Source organism: Athene cunicularia (genome assembly GCF_003259725.1).
Source record: "Athene cunicularia isolate RWA chromosome 20 unlocalized genomic scaffold, athCun1 chr20_part1, whole genome shotgun sequence".
NCBI classification, from domain to species: domain Eukaryota; kingdom Metazoa; phylum Chordata; class Aves; order Strigiformes; family Strigidae; genus Athene; species Athene cunicularia.
This window is the reverse complement of record NW_020799125.1, coordinates 2,059,553-2,075,336: the sequence shown is the minus strand read 5'-3', so window position 1 is coordinate 2,075,336 and position 15,784 is coordinate 2,059,553.

Genomic DNA, 15,784 nt, shown 5'->3' with positions numbered 1-15,784 from the left:
GCATTTCTATTTACTCCATCAGGTAAGTTTTTTGGTCACTCAGTGGAAATTCCCTTCATGGTATCACTGGTGCATCATTGTCATAAAAGGCTGATTCAGTTTTGGTGCTAAATTACTCACGGCCTTTTTTTTTTTTTTTTTTTTTTTTTTTTTTTTTTTTTTTTTTCCATGTGACTGTGAATTTTGTCAAAACTTCATGTGGCAGTTTCATTTCGTGTCTTTATTGTCCAGCGAGGGAGAGCTGGGAGTGCTAAATTAATTTCCGTGGTGAGACCAATAAATTCAGCTCTGCTGCTGTAAAAGATACATTAATTTTGCTACATTCCCTTTTTTTAATAGGCACAAAGCCACCTGGATAAATACAGGTTGCACAGAGAGCAGCCACGGACCTGGGCACAGAGACTGTCAGCTAAAATAAATAAGTCAGACGTTAAGAAAACAGTATATGCAGAGAAATTTCACTTTCTTTTGACTTTGTGTTTTAGCATTTTTTATGTGAAGTGAGGCAAAATGGTAGGCTCCAATAATCTCATCTACTTTAAAGACATGAAAAGGAGATGAAGACTGTTCTCTGGGTTTAAAATATTTAGAGTTTTTAATGTTTAATGTCAAATATGTTGGTTTTGATAAATACAATAAAGGAAGTATTAGTCTCACGTCCCATGCACTTGCACATGGGGCTATTCCCTCGTTGTAGCTTCACTGCCAGCGGACAAACCTGTGGACCATTTTTAATGGACTTTCTTAGGGATAACAGGGATACTTGGGACTTGAGCCCTGTTTTCTTCAGGAGTCCAGGAGGAACTTTCTGTTGAATAGCACAAATTGGGTGGAGATCTCCACTAATATGACTGGGAGAATGGACCCATGATACCCATTGGCATGTCAGCTCCAGAGAGAGGTAAATTAGAAATCCAGCCACGGACTGGATCGATTATAGAGAGAGCAGGAGGAATCTGGGTTTGGTGTGCGCCTTGGTGTTCCCATGATATCCCCTGCCGAGCGCTGGAGGAAACTGGTGACACTGACATTGGTCGTTCATCCAGCAGCTGAGACGTGTTGAGCCACAGACAGATGCGTTTGCTAGAGAGAAGATGCAGATAAGACACAATCTGGTGCTTGTCATGTTTTGTGGCTGTGCAATCAGCCAGCTCTTCAGCCAGCACTGGCCAGAATTAAGATGCGATTTTGTGATCATCTCTTAATGGATTCATTACACCTTCCTTCTTTATGCTAGAAGTGGAAAGTAGCAAACCTGAGGCTAGTGGCTGCCCCAGGGGCATGTGTCTCCAAGGTCACCCAGCTCGGAGCTCTGGATATGGAAGAGATTCTCAGAAAGTGCTGATTTTACTGTTGTTTTTTGAGCCTGATTTGGGTTTGAAAGGGGTCTCGTTATTGCATATGCAGAAGTCAATCAAAGATACATCAAACAACTTTTTGGATGAAGAGTTGGACGGTTATTTAGTTCCTGAGTCTGAAAAATCAAACCCAGAGGCCTCCGGAGGCTTGCCGAAGTGAGGACAGGCAGTGATGCCAAATGATGTCTGAAAGAGCTCCATGTCCACAAGAATCCTGCTCACGGCAAGGCGTTCCCATTTCTTAGACGGATCTCTGTCCTGTGCTGTCTAGCCAGCTTATAGATTTCCTGCCAAATTCTCCTTGCTGTGCTATTACCTCATCCCTCCGACACACCGCTTGTCCAATTTGACCATTTTTCCTGCCCTGTCTGGAGGGTGAACTCTCCGAGACAAGGACTTTGCATCCATCGCAGCTCTGCATTGCCCCCTTGCCCAACGCAAACACTGTGCGGATGAGTGAACCTGAGGTCCTGCAGCAATTTCTCTGCAGGGACCCCGGGGACTATTTTTCTGTGTCGGTGTCAGCTGGTTTGGGGTAGGTAGAGTGAGGCAGAGGGCATGGCCAGTGTTTGTCAAATACAGTCGGAGAAAATCTATAGGACAAAAAGCACAGCCCTCTTTCCTTCAAGCTCCTAACATGGCCACATCACTGGCAAGAAGGAAAAGCAGGGAAGTCGAGAAAAACCCTACAGACCCACTAGCCTTTGCGTGGCAGAGCAAACATCAGAGGCAGCGCATGTAAATCACCATGCAAATGAGGCTGGCAAAGCTTTAAGGAGATAAAGTTACCACCAAGCTTCCCGATGCAGCCCCAAGGCTAGAAATGAGTATTTCACTCTACGTGAGCACCCGGAGCTCAGGCACAACCTGCACTTGCAAGGAACAGAATAAAAAGGGCAATTTAAGACAAGGGTGACTATAGGTAGCAGATGAGAAAACACAATAAAAAAGAAGATTTCTTACTCTGCAAGTGAATCCATTTACTTCAAAGGTGCTACATTTCTTTGATACAATAGCATAACGTTTTTATTGGGGACTAATTGAGCCAGTGATATAATTACGACAGTAAATTAAGGCCTGAAGTATACTTTGAATTTAGGAATAAATTCGTAAATACTTCCTTATCAGTGACATGTAGGAAAATGGCCAGACTGATTTAGCAAGGAGGAATCCTTACATATTGGCCATCTCAAGAAAATGATGAGTCTTCTTTCCACATAAAAATGAGTGATACATTAACTGCTTTGACTGCAGCCCTTTTATTCATTGCTTGGTACCATCCGTTTCGCTAGTGGGTTAATAAAATTTAATTAATAGTTAATTAAGGCTTACAATCAAGTATACCCATTTCTGATTACTTTATCATCGCAGTGTTTACACCAACGCGCAAAGCACAGGCCAAACCCGATCCGTGTCTCTGAGTGCTGATGTCCGCCAGCCAGGAATGGTTTACAGCTCCAGGTTCAAACCTGCCGGCAGCGTGATGCCCTGTGAGGAGGTGGATGGACCTGCAGCCTCCAGCTCTCAGGGCACTCTTGGATCTCTGGGGTGAGATCCAGACCTTGCTTTGCACCCAAAGCAGAACCAAGCCTCACCATTCCCAAAGCCGTGTCCTTTCCCAGGTACCCGCCATCGAATGGAGCAGTGCGAGTGCAAGCAAGGGAGAAAAGCTGCATTGCCTTTGAGCCTCTGGAGGGAGTAAAGGGTGGTCAGAAAAGCTCTTCTTTGAAGGACAGGCCGCGTGTGGGTCTTTTGCCTGCAAGACTGAAGCAGAGCTCTTTAAACCCGCTGGGTTTCTGCTGTCTGGCTTTCCTTGCTGGTGCCAGCCATGCCCATCCAAACCATCTACTGGTCGGGAAAATAAAAAGGCAAACAGACAACTAGCCAGAGACGCTCCAGTCTGTTCCTCCTTTCCCAATCACTACACAGACAATCACTGCTCAGAATATCCTCAAATTAGATTAATAAATCCAACTTCATCTCTTCCACTGGAATAAGATTTTTTTCAGTTCAGTGACAGTCTGAGTGTCTTATGTGTCAAAGGAAGCTTCAGCCACATGTACACCCAGCAGAAACTGGCTGTTGGAAAGGAGAAAAGCCCTTGAATAATGTGTTTAATGCAGAAAATGCCATCGAACTGTTTTTTATGGAAGTGTATCCCTCAGAAACTGCTGACTTCTCTTTTATTATATTTAGCAATACAAATAGCTGAGGACTGTGTTTGGGCCCATTGCAGATAAAGTGCTGGAAAGACAGTCGTGGAGTGAAGGGACATTTATTTCTCTTACTAAGATCCGCACTGTGTTGCCACAGCTGGTGAATCTTATCTCTAAGGCTTTTCTTGGGAATAAAGCATTTAGCCTTTGTAGCTGGGTCTTGTTACAAGGAGCCAAAGAGAAGATTCAATTATGTGCCACGGCACGGGGAGAGGGAATGAGCAACAACCGAGTCCTGATGTAAAGGGAAGAAAGTCATATAGTAATCACTGATTCCTTGAACTGCACACTGGAGACCTGATTGACTGAAACAATGTGAATCTAGAAAGAGAAATACAGATGAGAGCCTAGAGTACCCTCCAAGATAGACACGATCTTGTGAAGGGGTTGTCTGCAGATGTGCTGTCGTGTGCTATCAAGATCTCTCTAGTGTTTCTCCCTGGAAGGGTTTACAGATAAAGAAATACTGCTCTCCCCAGAGATTCCCCCCTAGGAAACAAAAGCGAGAGCTCAGTGAACCTCCCTTCCTCAAGTAAGACAGTGTAGCATAGTCTTTGAATTTATTATTGCAATTGCTACCGGAATTATTAACACCCTTGCTATATCCTTGCTAACCTTGTCACAACACCAGTTAAGACCAGGGGATGATATTGCACGAGTGTAGCCCATTAGGCAGTTTTACACTCTTGCAGATGGACCTGAGAATACTAAACTCTGGCCAGATTTGGCCAAATACAGTGCCAATCCCTCTCTGAGCTGGAAGCCTGCTCGGAGGACGACGTTGGCACCAAGCTGCCAGCGTGCCCCGTGCCCTGCTGAGCCTCACCTCCATGTCCTGGCGGCCACCGGCACATCCAAAAGCAGGGCAACCTGCTGGGTTTTCATCAAAGGCTCATTTATCTCTTGTGAAAGTACATGGCGTATCAAATGTTTTGCCTTGATTAACGATGCTAATTAAGCTAATGGATTTGAGTAATTTTACAATTGATATTTTTATGTAATTTTGTTTTTGCTCTGCGGTAGCCAGAACTTACTGCCCTGTCAGCTTCTCTCCGTCATGTTCAACGTTATGCGCGGACATCATCTTTAAGGTCATATAAATAAACAAAGCAGGAAAGCGCTTCGTATTTATCTCAGCCCTCCCCCTGCCACCCTCTGCACATTCCCAGGGCGTGCAACAAAGCAGATTTCAAAAGCAGGGAGTGGAGTTACCAAAAACAATATCCCAGCAAAGAAAATGATTGGATTTGGGGGTTAGGGTGTTAGATTCGGCTTCTGGAAACTCAACTCCTCATCCTAATCCTACTACTAGCTTCCTGGGATCCATAAGGGAGCTACTCTGTTCCCCATCAGTAAATTGGATAAAATTAGTTTGTTGGCTTGCTGGGGCAGAAGCCACGGATGAAGTGTGTAATATACTCAGAATTTTGGACCTGATGATCTTAAAGGTCTTTTCCAACCTAAATGATTCTATGGTTCTATAACATAGGTATAGATGTGTAAGAGAAAGGAATGCTGACCTAAATTGGGGCCCCGAAGGCGATGCTGCGATGCTAGCTGAATACCCGAGGTATAGACCATGTAGAGTAGGTGATGTCGCAAGGAGAAACTATTTGAAATGGCACAAAAGCTCCAAGCACATCTAGGCGTGGGCAAGATGTCTGGGCACATAGTTTTGTGGGCACAGTATTGCATACGCTGAGGAGGCTTTAAAAACCTCGCCGGTTTTATGTAGTGCCTGAATCCCCACAGGTGGAATGTGTAGATCTTTATTTGTTTACCGGACACCATCAACCAGAGAGCCATGTAACTACTGACCATGTAATTGCACTGTAAGGCAAGTTTCACATGTTGACAGGGTAAATAAAATACTAGGTTATTTTTTCCCCTCTGCAAGGGAGAGGGTTATCATGAGATCTTACGGCTGCAAATTATGTAGTAATTATGGCTTCAATAACCAGGGAACTTCCAATACCATTACCGAGTGAGTGCCTGGAGCAGGATGCTGTACTGGGGCTATGTGAATCACGGGTGCTGGAGGCTGACCTGGCGGCTCCAAGCACCATTCCCACCAGTTCATTTTCCAGTTTTGTCCAGTGTAGTTTCAAGCACCTCAAAGGATGTCTTCCATAATCAACCCTGGGAGATGTAGCCCTGGCTGTATTTATGCCCTGTACTCCTCAACAGCATGAGTTGCTAACAACCACCCCGGCCCTGGCTTCAGCCTCCTGAGAGAGCTGATGGCTTTGAAGGAACCAAGCAAGGAGCCAAGAGCAAGAAAATCTCTGTCCAGCCTTACTCAGCACCCTGCTAAAGCAATAATTACAGATACAGAGCTACAGCTCAGCTGATAGCACTGGGCACTATCTTTAAGCCTAAATCTTGGCCAAACTTGCATAAATATCTAATCTTTCATGCTGAGCATGCTTGCAAGAAGTGGCACACCTGGAAAATGAGAAGGCTGTGTGGGTGAGAAAAAGAAATGAATAATGATTTGGGGGGTTTCATATACTTCAGGTTTTGTGCTTGGACTGAAACAGCGTTTGATGACTCAGATGTTTAGTGAACCTAGAAACCAGGTCAATGGGTCAACAAGTAAATAGCTGAGGGGCATCAGGGAGTGTGCCCGGCTCTGCGTGAGGACGCTGAGGGAGGAGGCAGGAATTAAAGCTTTGGATCTGCCTGAAATAGCAAAATTGTACTGTGGGATGGAGCTCATATCTCTTGGAGAGCCCAGTCCTTTTCCCAAGGGACCTGCCCACCACCAGGGCAGCGCTTGTGGGACCCTGGGTTTTATAGGGTGCCCAGATTTCACACCTACTTGGTGACATGTCTCTGCCTCGGCAGATGGGCCATGGCCAGGTCTCTGCTGAAGCTGAACGAGTTGTACCTGAGCTATCACACAACATCAGACCTATTTCCTGAGTCTGTGCCACTTTTATATAAGAAAAACCACATACTTTCCCTTAAATTTTACAGCCCTTTAATTCAGTTTTTAATTATTATTCCTTATCACGCTCAGTGTGTTTCTGTTGCACTTAGGAAACTGTCTCTTGTGGTTAATTTAACACCTGAAAATTCCCAAAGCTGTTAACCTAAATCTAGTGGATAAAATCTTTGCCATACATTTAAAAGATCATGAGGTCAAGTCTACTTGGGGCTGAGCTTTTGCTACCAAGCGCATAGTGTATCTATTTTACTTCCTCTATATGATAGACCACCGTAAGCTTTATACTTATTTATCATCATTATTGGAGACATTCTGCAGTTGACTGAAATGTTATGCAAGAAAACAAAATCTCAGAAGTGAGTGCTTTTGGGAATATTTCTTTACCATACCCTGCTTGAGAGGGATAAATATTGATTCAGAGACTTTGGTTACATCAATTATCCTTTTAGGAAAAGCATGATAGCATTAATAAATCTTGGAATTTTGCTCTTTGTATTTCTGAGAGACTGTCTTCTCAGCATAGTCACATGCTGAATAACTGATTAGGGTCTCTTTTATTTGTTTTGGATTTTTCCCTCTAACAGCAGTGTGCCAGCTCTGCTGAAATGAATGTAAGCCTTTTCTCTGGCATCACATGAAGTCCTGCCTTTCCCCCTAAGCACATGTACAATATAGAAAGAGTCACTAATCTTAGCTCATAAACCTCTACCAAAAGACAAGCTATTACTTCACTGGCCCTCAAGCACTAAGGTTTGACTGCCCTTTTTCTTAAAAATGGAGGGAAAAAGAAAACCTTTGAGGGGTAAAGCAAGGCCAAGCATTTCAGGTGGTTTTGGATGAAAAGAGAAGAAAATTTCAGTGTCTGAGGTCACTGCTCATCACAAATTTCTTGCCATCATCCTCTTCATTTAAACTAGAGGACTGTTAATTTAATTGTCTCAGAAGATCTCATCTGCTGCTATAATTGACCAAGTAGATTCAACGTTTCCGGTAACCTGAGAGGAAGAACTGTGAGTTCCCATCATGGACCAGAGGAGAGATCTCCTGATCTCCCTGTGAAATGTCAGATCAACGTGCCTGAGACTGTAGCTGGCCAAGAGATCCAGCACAGTTACAAGCTCTTCAGCAAAAAACCCCAACAGAACTGCTCAAATAACCCCCCACCTTCCACCTTCCCTGAGGGTACAGAAAGTAGATGATGGGTCAAAAGGGTCAGTGGGAGGCTCTGCCGTCTCCTGGCAATGGCTCTAAAGGAGCAATTGCCATCCAGTTTTTCCTTGGATGAGGAGCAAGCAGGACAACCCTCACAACAGAAAATTATGCAGCTCTCCCTGAGCCTAAAGGAAATCTTTCAGAGGACATCTGTGACCCCAAAAGATCAATGGCAGGTCAGATACCACTCAGAAACACGTGTGGTATTGGCAACCTCTTGGCACAGCGCTCCAAGAAAAGCCACCCTCGGCCAATTCCTCCTGCAGATGAGACAGCTAAAGTGGGCTCATAAGTCATGGATTGTGGGGCAATCGCATCGGAGGACTGGACTTGCAGTTCATTCTTATCGGTGTTTCTCAGGTCTTTGCTCTCTGTCAATAGCTCTCCATTTGACGTGGCAAGGGGCATCGTAAATACAGCTGTAATTACAGTGCTCTCATTTTGGAGGCTCCTCAGCCTTTGTAAACGTGTGTTTAAGTCAAAGGAATTGTGCTGATGCGCAGCCGATGTGGATCTGGCCTTCAGTTTTAGAGGCACCACTTATAATTTACTTCAATCATTTTCCTGCAGGGAAGCAACATGGCAAGCTGTCGGCATGCAGACGAGAAGAAACAAACAGTATTTTCCCCACTTCTGAACAGATTTAAGTGTGTTGGTTTATAGCAAGGGCATGTATACTCACCAAGTTAGGAGATACACCCCAACACAAACTGTACATCCTCACCAAATCCTGAAGCACAACCCCCCGCTCATGTTTTCTTAAGTATATGCGTCACGTGGCATTAAAAAAGAAAGCAAATAGATGTTTCGTGGTGCACTTGTCCTCTGGGGCAGTGAGAAAAAGAATCTGCTAGGACAAAATTCAGACCCATCTCCTCCTGCTCTGCAGAGAACTGCTTGGATGTCATGGTTGAAGGCAGGGTAGGAGCAGTACTTGATGTGTCCCCAAATTCTTTCTACTCAGACAAAAAAAAAGACCATTTGCAACCTGCCTGTGCTGGGGCCAGGCTGGTGGCTGGGGGTGACTCTGTGTGATGCCACTGTGCCTGTTACCAACGGGAAGATGCTTCTCACAGATGATTTCAGCCCCCACAGACACAGCTGCCCTTCCCCGGCACTTGCTCTGTCCCTTCCCCGGTGAGGAAGGAAACCTGAGAGCACTTTCTGGTGAGAGCAGCGAGCTTGACAGCCTCATAAATATCACACTGCGTACCCTTTCCTATCTGTCCTTTGAAAGAAAAGACTGACACTAAGAAAGCATTTGATCACGTTGGATTTGTGCCATTTTGTGGCTTACTCGAATGAGCTGAAGGGGAGAGCCGGGAGGAGCAGAGAGTGGGGGAATTTCATGGATGTAGCAGGGTTGTCGGTGGAGAGAAAGGGCAGCCAGGACCTACGTGAGGTATCGGTGGCTCCGCTGGTCAGGTCAGCTGGAACCAGCCCCGTTGCCCGTTAGGGAGCTGAAGAGAGAGGGGAGCAGAGCAGGGATGGATGGTGAAGGTGCCTCTCTGGAAATTCCACTTCTGGTGCACATGGCTCCTGGGTCACGCTCTCTGGTGCCTTAAAGCGAGGGGAGACGAGGAAGAGGGGTGATTAGTGTTTTAATCCACCACAGTGTATTTACAGCATGGAGGGCAAGACTCCTCCAGCTACAGCTACGTGTCACCGTCTTTCACGGGATTCAAGGAGATGTGTGATGGGTTTCACCCCGATGGCCCCAGGCATTCAGTGTCTCTGCCTCATATAATGCATTTCCAGCCCCATTTCCCCTCACTGTATTATGCATGAGAGGGATTAATGCAGAAACAACTGTGTTTACAAACTAATAAAAGGTGCTGCTTTTTTTTTTTTTTTTCCTAAGGGAAGCTCTAGCAATGAAACTAAACCCTCCATTTAATCTCTCCTCATTTTCAGGGTTTGTGGCTGTAAACTCTCAACACAATCTCTAGTTGGGACAGATTGGCCTTTTGAAAGACATTCTTGGAGCTCTGGTTTGCCCTAAGATATGGGATCTTAGTTTGCAAATGCAGTGTAAATTTATAGTGCTCTGTAGAAGAGAATAAATGAGTCTTTATACTGGGTCCTTGGATTTTTTACAGCTCCTATGAATAAAATACAAAAAGACTTGAAAGGCTTTATTAAATAAGAAGGTGGGTGTCTTGAGAATGATCGGTTATAGGCATTGTACTGGTGTTGCGACTTGTTGGTTTTAAAGCCTTTGGGGTAATCTATAGTTGATTCAAATGATAAAGACTTTGTAGGCTTCAGGGAGCTCTGAGAGCTTACACCAGCTGGGGATCTGTCCTGCATTTCCAATGAGGATTCATTTGAAATTCGCTGCATTTGTGGCTGTATTTTGGTAAGGGGATGTCCCTAACAACCCAAGAGAGAGGGAAAGTCATTTTTTATGTGATAATTGCTTGGGGTGTGAATGCAGCATCATGAACCCCTGTGTCTGCTGGGACTGCTCCTCATGTGGGGCTGAGAAAGGCTTCATGTGTGCCAGCAGCAAGCCACCACCATCCCAGGGGCTTGGGGTGGAGTAGGGCAGTTTGTTGCCCTTTCAAAGATTTTGGAGTCTATCTTGTATTCTTCCCAGGGGAGAGCAGCTCCGTCCATTAAGGTGGTTATGTGGGACAAAGCCTCATCTCAGGCCTAATCTCAAGGGCAAGCCCTGGTGGTCAATTTATTTGTTGCAGGCACCATGGTGTCGCTTCCAGTGTGCTATTTTCTCCTTTGCCTTATTTTTCTAAAGGGCTTTTAAAAACACCTGTTCTCCTTCTTTCTCTTTTCTTTCTCAACCACTATCACTAATTGGAAGAAATTTGGTTACTCCATCACCATTTTTGGAGCCAAGAATCTTCCCCCGCTTCCTTGGGCTGCCCAGCCCAGGAGCTCAGCCCAGTGTGGGGCTGAACATCCCTCCTGGCTCATCCCAGGAGCTACACACGGGGTGGGATGAAGCAGAGCTCCCCACTGCCCTCCGGCTCGCCGGGTGCTGCAGGACTGCATGCCAGTGAGAGCCTCTCCTGGCTCCTACAGCTCAGAGCACAGAGCAGCTTTTAATTACCCATGGAAAGAGAGAACTCCACAGCTATTCCATACTAATGACGACTGAGCATCTTTCTCCACACCACCTTCCTCTCCGTGTGTACATACGGGTAATATGGAGAGAAAGAGGAGAAAGTGAGAGAAAGGAATGTATGCATGGCATATATTGCATAGGTGTATAAACATATATGTCTGTGTCTAAAATGATCCATATATAAGACATATATAAGAAATCTGTTGGCTGCTTTGTCTGACAGAGCAATGATCCAGTCAAATGGCACCAGTAAATAATTTTGTAATTTTTGACACCAAAAAAATAGTTTTCATTGCTAGATCTGGAAATGCCATCCAAAGACTTCACTCATCCTCTCTCTCACCCTTTATTTTTTAATACAGAAACTGAAGAATAAAATATCTGTTGAAACCTGGCACCATAATTGACAGATTCATGTCTTCCATGCAGGATCACTCTTCTTTCTTGCTAGGGAAATCCCAAACTAAGCTCTTCCTTACTGTGTTTACCTTCCTGTTCACATATACTTGGATTTTTTTATTTTTTTTATTTTTTTGTGTGTTTTTCACATTATCACTTACTAAATATATCACAGCACATCATTTACTTTGCTCTGTAGCTCCAAGACCTCTACATGCCTTTCTCTACTCACAAAATGAATCGCTGGCTCAAATATTTAAATACAAAAAGACTACCATCATACTGTATACAAGCAATTTGTTATCACAGTGTGCAAACAAGGTAGAGAGGGGAATATGCTAAAGTAAATTTTATGTATAGCTACTGTGTAAATTTGCCTATTTCCCAAGAGTGGTATTGTCACTATTAATCGTAATAGCGTTTCTAATATGGCATATTTTCAATATTTTCTCCTTAATTGGGATTCTGAACATACAACCCCATTTCATTCCTGTTGTGCTTCCCCTTGGCTTTCTGAAACCTGCCCAACTCTTGTGCAAAGGGTCACGGCTGGTGGCACGGTGGAGGAGCAGGCAGGGCCACCCCTGCCCACAGGTGCCTGCCCGAGCCCTGCACACCCTGCGTCCACCACATCATCCGAGGACAGGCGGCGTGTCCTTCACACCCCTTCTGCATGTGAAGCCCATACACAGCTCTGCGTTCGCAGAAAGCAGCCCCAGCCCCTGTTCCTAACAACAGGCAACGGAGCGGGAGTTTTCCACCAGCTGAAGGGACATGCTGTTATTCGCTCTTCCCTGTTTACTAAAAATGTACATTTGTGTATAGGTTTAGGGGAAAATTAGATTGTTTGGAGAGCGATACTAGAGTGATGTAGGAAGAGAAAGGGAACAAGATCATTTCCAAGTAAGCTTGGCTGTGTGGAGTGTCCTTGGCCGTGGCTGTGAAGGGTTTCTGACAGCACGCTGATGTGCCGCAGCCGTTCCTCGCAGGCAGGAGCCTGGGGACCGCTGCTCCAGGTGAGCTCCACAGGTCAGGGCAGGTCAAGGACCTGAGGTGCAAGCGCTGGGTTTGCATGAGCCATCCACCTACATGATGAGCAAACTATCTTTAACTCATTTAAAGTGCAACTTCCCCATTTATAGACACCCAGTTTAATACAGGCTTAATGCCTCTGCCTAAACCCTGCTGCTATGACTCCTGAAAGACCCTGATGCTCTCTCTTCAGTCTTTGCTATTTCAAACACACAACTCCCCACATTTAAAAGAAACACAGAAAAAGCACCCTTGCACTCGGGTCATACATAGCACATGTGCATTCCTGCCTCCAGCGTCAGGTACAGGATGCTGATGCTGTGCCAGCGGAGATATTTTTCATGGGGAATGCAAGCAGATCAATAAGCCCCAGAAGAAAAGAAAAGCAAGAGAAGACAGCAAGTAGCTGTGGTAGCACTGAAACAGTTTTAAAAAAAATTAATTTAGTTTTGTTTAAAAGCTAAAGTATATGCTATAGGGAACCTTCACCTATTCCTTTGGTGGGAGGGTGATTTTTTTTGCAATAAGCTGCGTGAGCTCCTGCTCTGTGGTCTTGAGCAAGACCTTTAACTTCTAACTCTTCTTCCTCAAGCATAAAGAGAGAACACCAGTCTTGTCCTGCCTTGGTAAAATGCTGCAATACCCATGGAAGAGCTGTATAAACCAGCATCTTCCGTCCCCATGAGATGAGAAGGACAGGGCAGAAGGTTTTCACACATCATGAATCAGGAGAGCTCCTCTGACTTCAGTGGAGCATTGTCAGTTTGTCTCTTCTCCTGTTTTATGCCCCCTTGGAAAGGGCAGAAAATGGGTCGTTCTCAGCTAGGCTTGAACCAGTTCAGCCAGGACAGGGGTTATTCCAGCAGTTCCAGTATTAACACTCCAGGGTTATAACCTGTCTTTAGAAGAGAGCTACAGCAGATTATCCTCTTCTTTTTCACCCCTGAAAAGTGTTGGAAAGGAACAATTTATAAGACACCAAAAATAACCTGCAGTCCTTTCAAATGCCCAGAAGAAAGAGAATATTCAGGGCCCAGTAAATAGACAGGGCCAGCGCTGCTGTGACCCTTCCCAGCCTCTCTTGGTCTGAGTTCCCCATTACGCAGTAAATAAATAGCTATCTGTTATATGGCTATTTTTTAAAAAATAAAAATACTTTGAAGTGCTTTGCTTTTCCTTAATTAAAAACACATCAAGCCATGGATAAAGCATTGTGGGACGGCTTGTTGTGGCATTGCCTTTTACAACTGGCAAGCAAATTTCTAATAAAATGGTTTTTGAAAGGAATAGTGCCTTCATTCAAATCTCCTATAAAACCTACCCATCCATTAATTCCAATTAATGACACTACAGCATTTCCACTAACACTGGTAGTAATTCTTGACTAATGGATGATTTTCAACAAAATCAGAATCAATGTAAGTTTGGACAGGACCTTTGCAGAATTAATTTACTGCCCCGATGATAGTTGAACCAGAGCACAGTGGTCTTCTCAAGCATATAAATCATGGTGGCTTGAAATGGTTCCTCAGTGCCATTGTACGCAGCCCGTGCTATGAGTTTCCTGTGGGCTTTATAGAGAGAAGAAAATGCATCTCGCTCTGCTGCTTGATCTTGCTGGTCCGTCACATAAAATCTACCCTTATGCACAAGAACAGGTGCCTTTCATGGAAGGACCCAGGGTGTAGGGGATGAAAGGCAAAACAAAAGTGAGAAGGGAAAACTGCCTGCTCCAACAGCCTCAGCATCTCCCTCCTCGACTTTGAGTGGGAGAAAAGCAGCCCAGCCCTCTCCCTGTCCTTCCTAATTCCAACAAGACCCTGAGCCTCCTCTGTCCTCTCCATTAGGTCTAGAACTGTTCCCTCTTGGTTTCCAGGCCACCACCAACACTCAGGCAAGAGATCTGGCTCCTTTTGCCAATTGAAAAACAACCCAAAGAAACCAGCAAGGAAAACAGAGGGAAAAAAGCCCCCAAAACTATGCAAAAACAAATCTGTGACCGGTCCATCCAGAGAGGAGGAGTGAATTCAGTCTGCAAGAAAGTCAGGGCAACTGGGCTGCTGTAAATCTGCAATACTTCACCCAAGCAAGTTGCAATGTTTTCTCCCAGCTGCAGGTCTCTGGATTTCTTCGTGCTGAGCTGAAGGTCCAGGTCTCAGTGGGACTAAGAAGCATCCTCCAATGTTAAGCTGAGAGAAGTGAGAGATAAAAAATAGGACAGAAATATTGTATCTGATTAAGGGAGTTGCCGGAAGGAAGGAACTCTGAATGGACCTGTGTCTCTTTGTGCCTCCTGTTGTATTTAGGGTTTTTTTTTTATAAATATATGTATACACACCCCCCATGTATATATAAATATATATATATATAATCTGTAATGTTTGCTGTTCAATCACCAAAAAGGAAGAGGAGACCCAATTACACACTGAACTGGTCGGGAAATATTGAGTAAAAATGAAGTTTCTGTCTGATAACTTCTAATGAAGACTGGGGAGCAGAGCACACAAGACAATTTGATGGGGACTGCACAGCAATAAGAGGCTTTGACACACAGGAATAAGAGGAAAGGAAAGGAGAAAATTCACTCTGCCCCTAAAACGGGGCTTCGCCTAGTGATGGGAAGGGTTAAGTAATTTCTTCTTCCTCCTAAAGGACTTTAATTAACAGCTGATCATGTTGCTTAATCTATGCATCTCTGCCTACCTGCCTGCTGCTCTTTTGTCCTTTTGGAGGAAGAGTGGTAAAACTTAAATTGTTGACCTTGAAAAGCAATCATTCTGCAATCACCTCATTGGAAGGGCTAACAATTTTTCCGGGAGCTCCACATAAACACAAAAACGGGTGAACAGCAGTAAAATCGGGATGGGCTTGGGCCAAGTAACCCCCTTTTCTGCTTTTTTATTTTATCAGCTTTACACCCTTACCAGCCACCTTACTGCAAATGGAAACCTCTGTGTGTAAGAGCAGAAGAAAGTACAATGAATATAAAACTATGTGGGCAGTTCTGGGATGAATTTACATCCGTTCACCTAAATGTGCCCATCAGCAGAGCACAAGCAGCAACAGGAAGGCAACCTCCGTGCTAAAACCCACTGGCAGCATGTCAGCATGGCCCTCACCCTTGAACCCCCCCCCAAAATATTGAACACATCCCATGACTGCTCCCTTCTGGATAAAAAAAAAAAATAAATCTCACTGTCCACCTGGAATGAGCCCAAAGAAATGCCTGATGGGATGACGGCACATCCTGAATGGTGACAGGGCAAATACTCAGAACTTTTTCTAAGCTCATTGACCATTTCTGGCTACTTCCAGGCCAGTGGATGCTGAAAATGGTCTTACCGGCAAGAGGCTTGGAGTGATCTGGGATCGAAGGCTTAAGAATAGAAAGGGAGGTTATTTATGCTTTATTTCATGTATCAATACTGTGAGAAAAATGCAGAGAGCAGCAACATGAGAGATTTCTGAAAGAGAAAAGACACAAAGGCAAGCTGGGGGTTCACTAATGTAATTCTTTTTTTTCTTCCCCCCC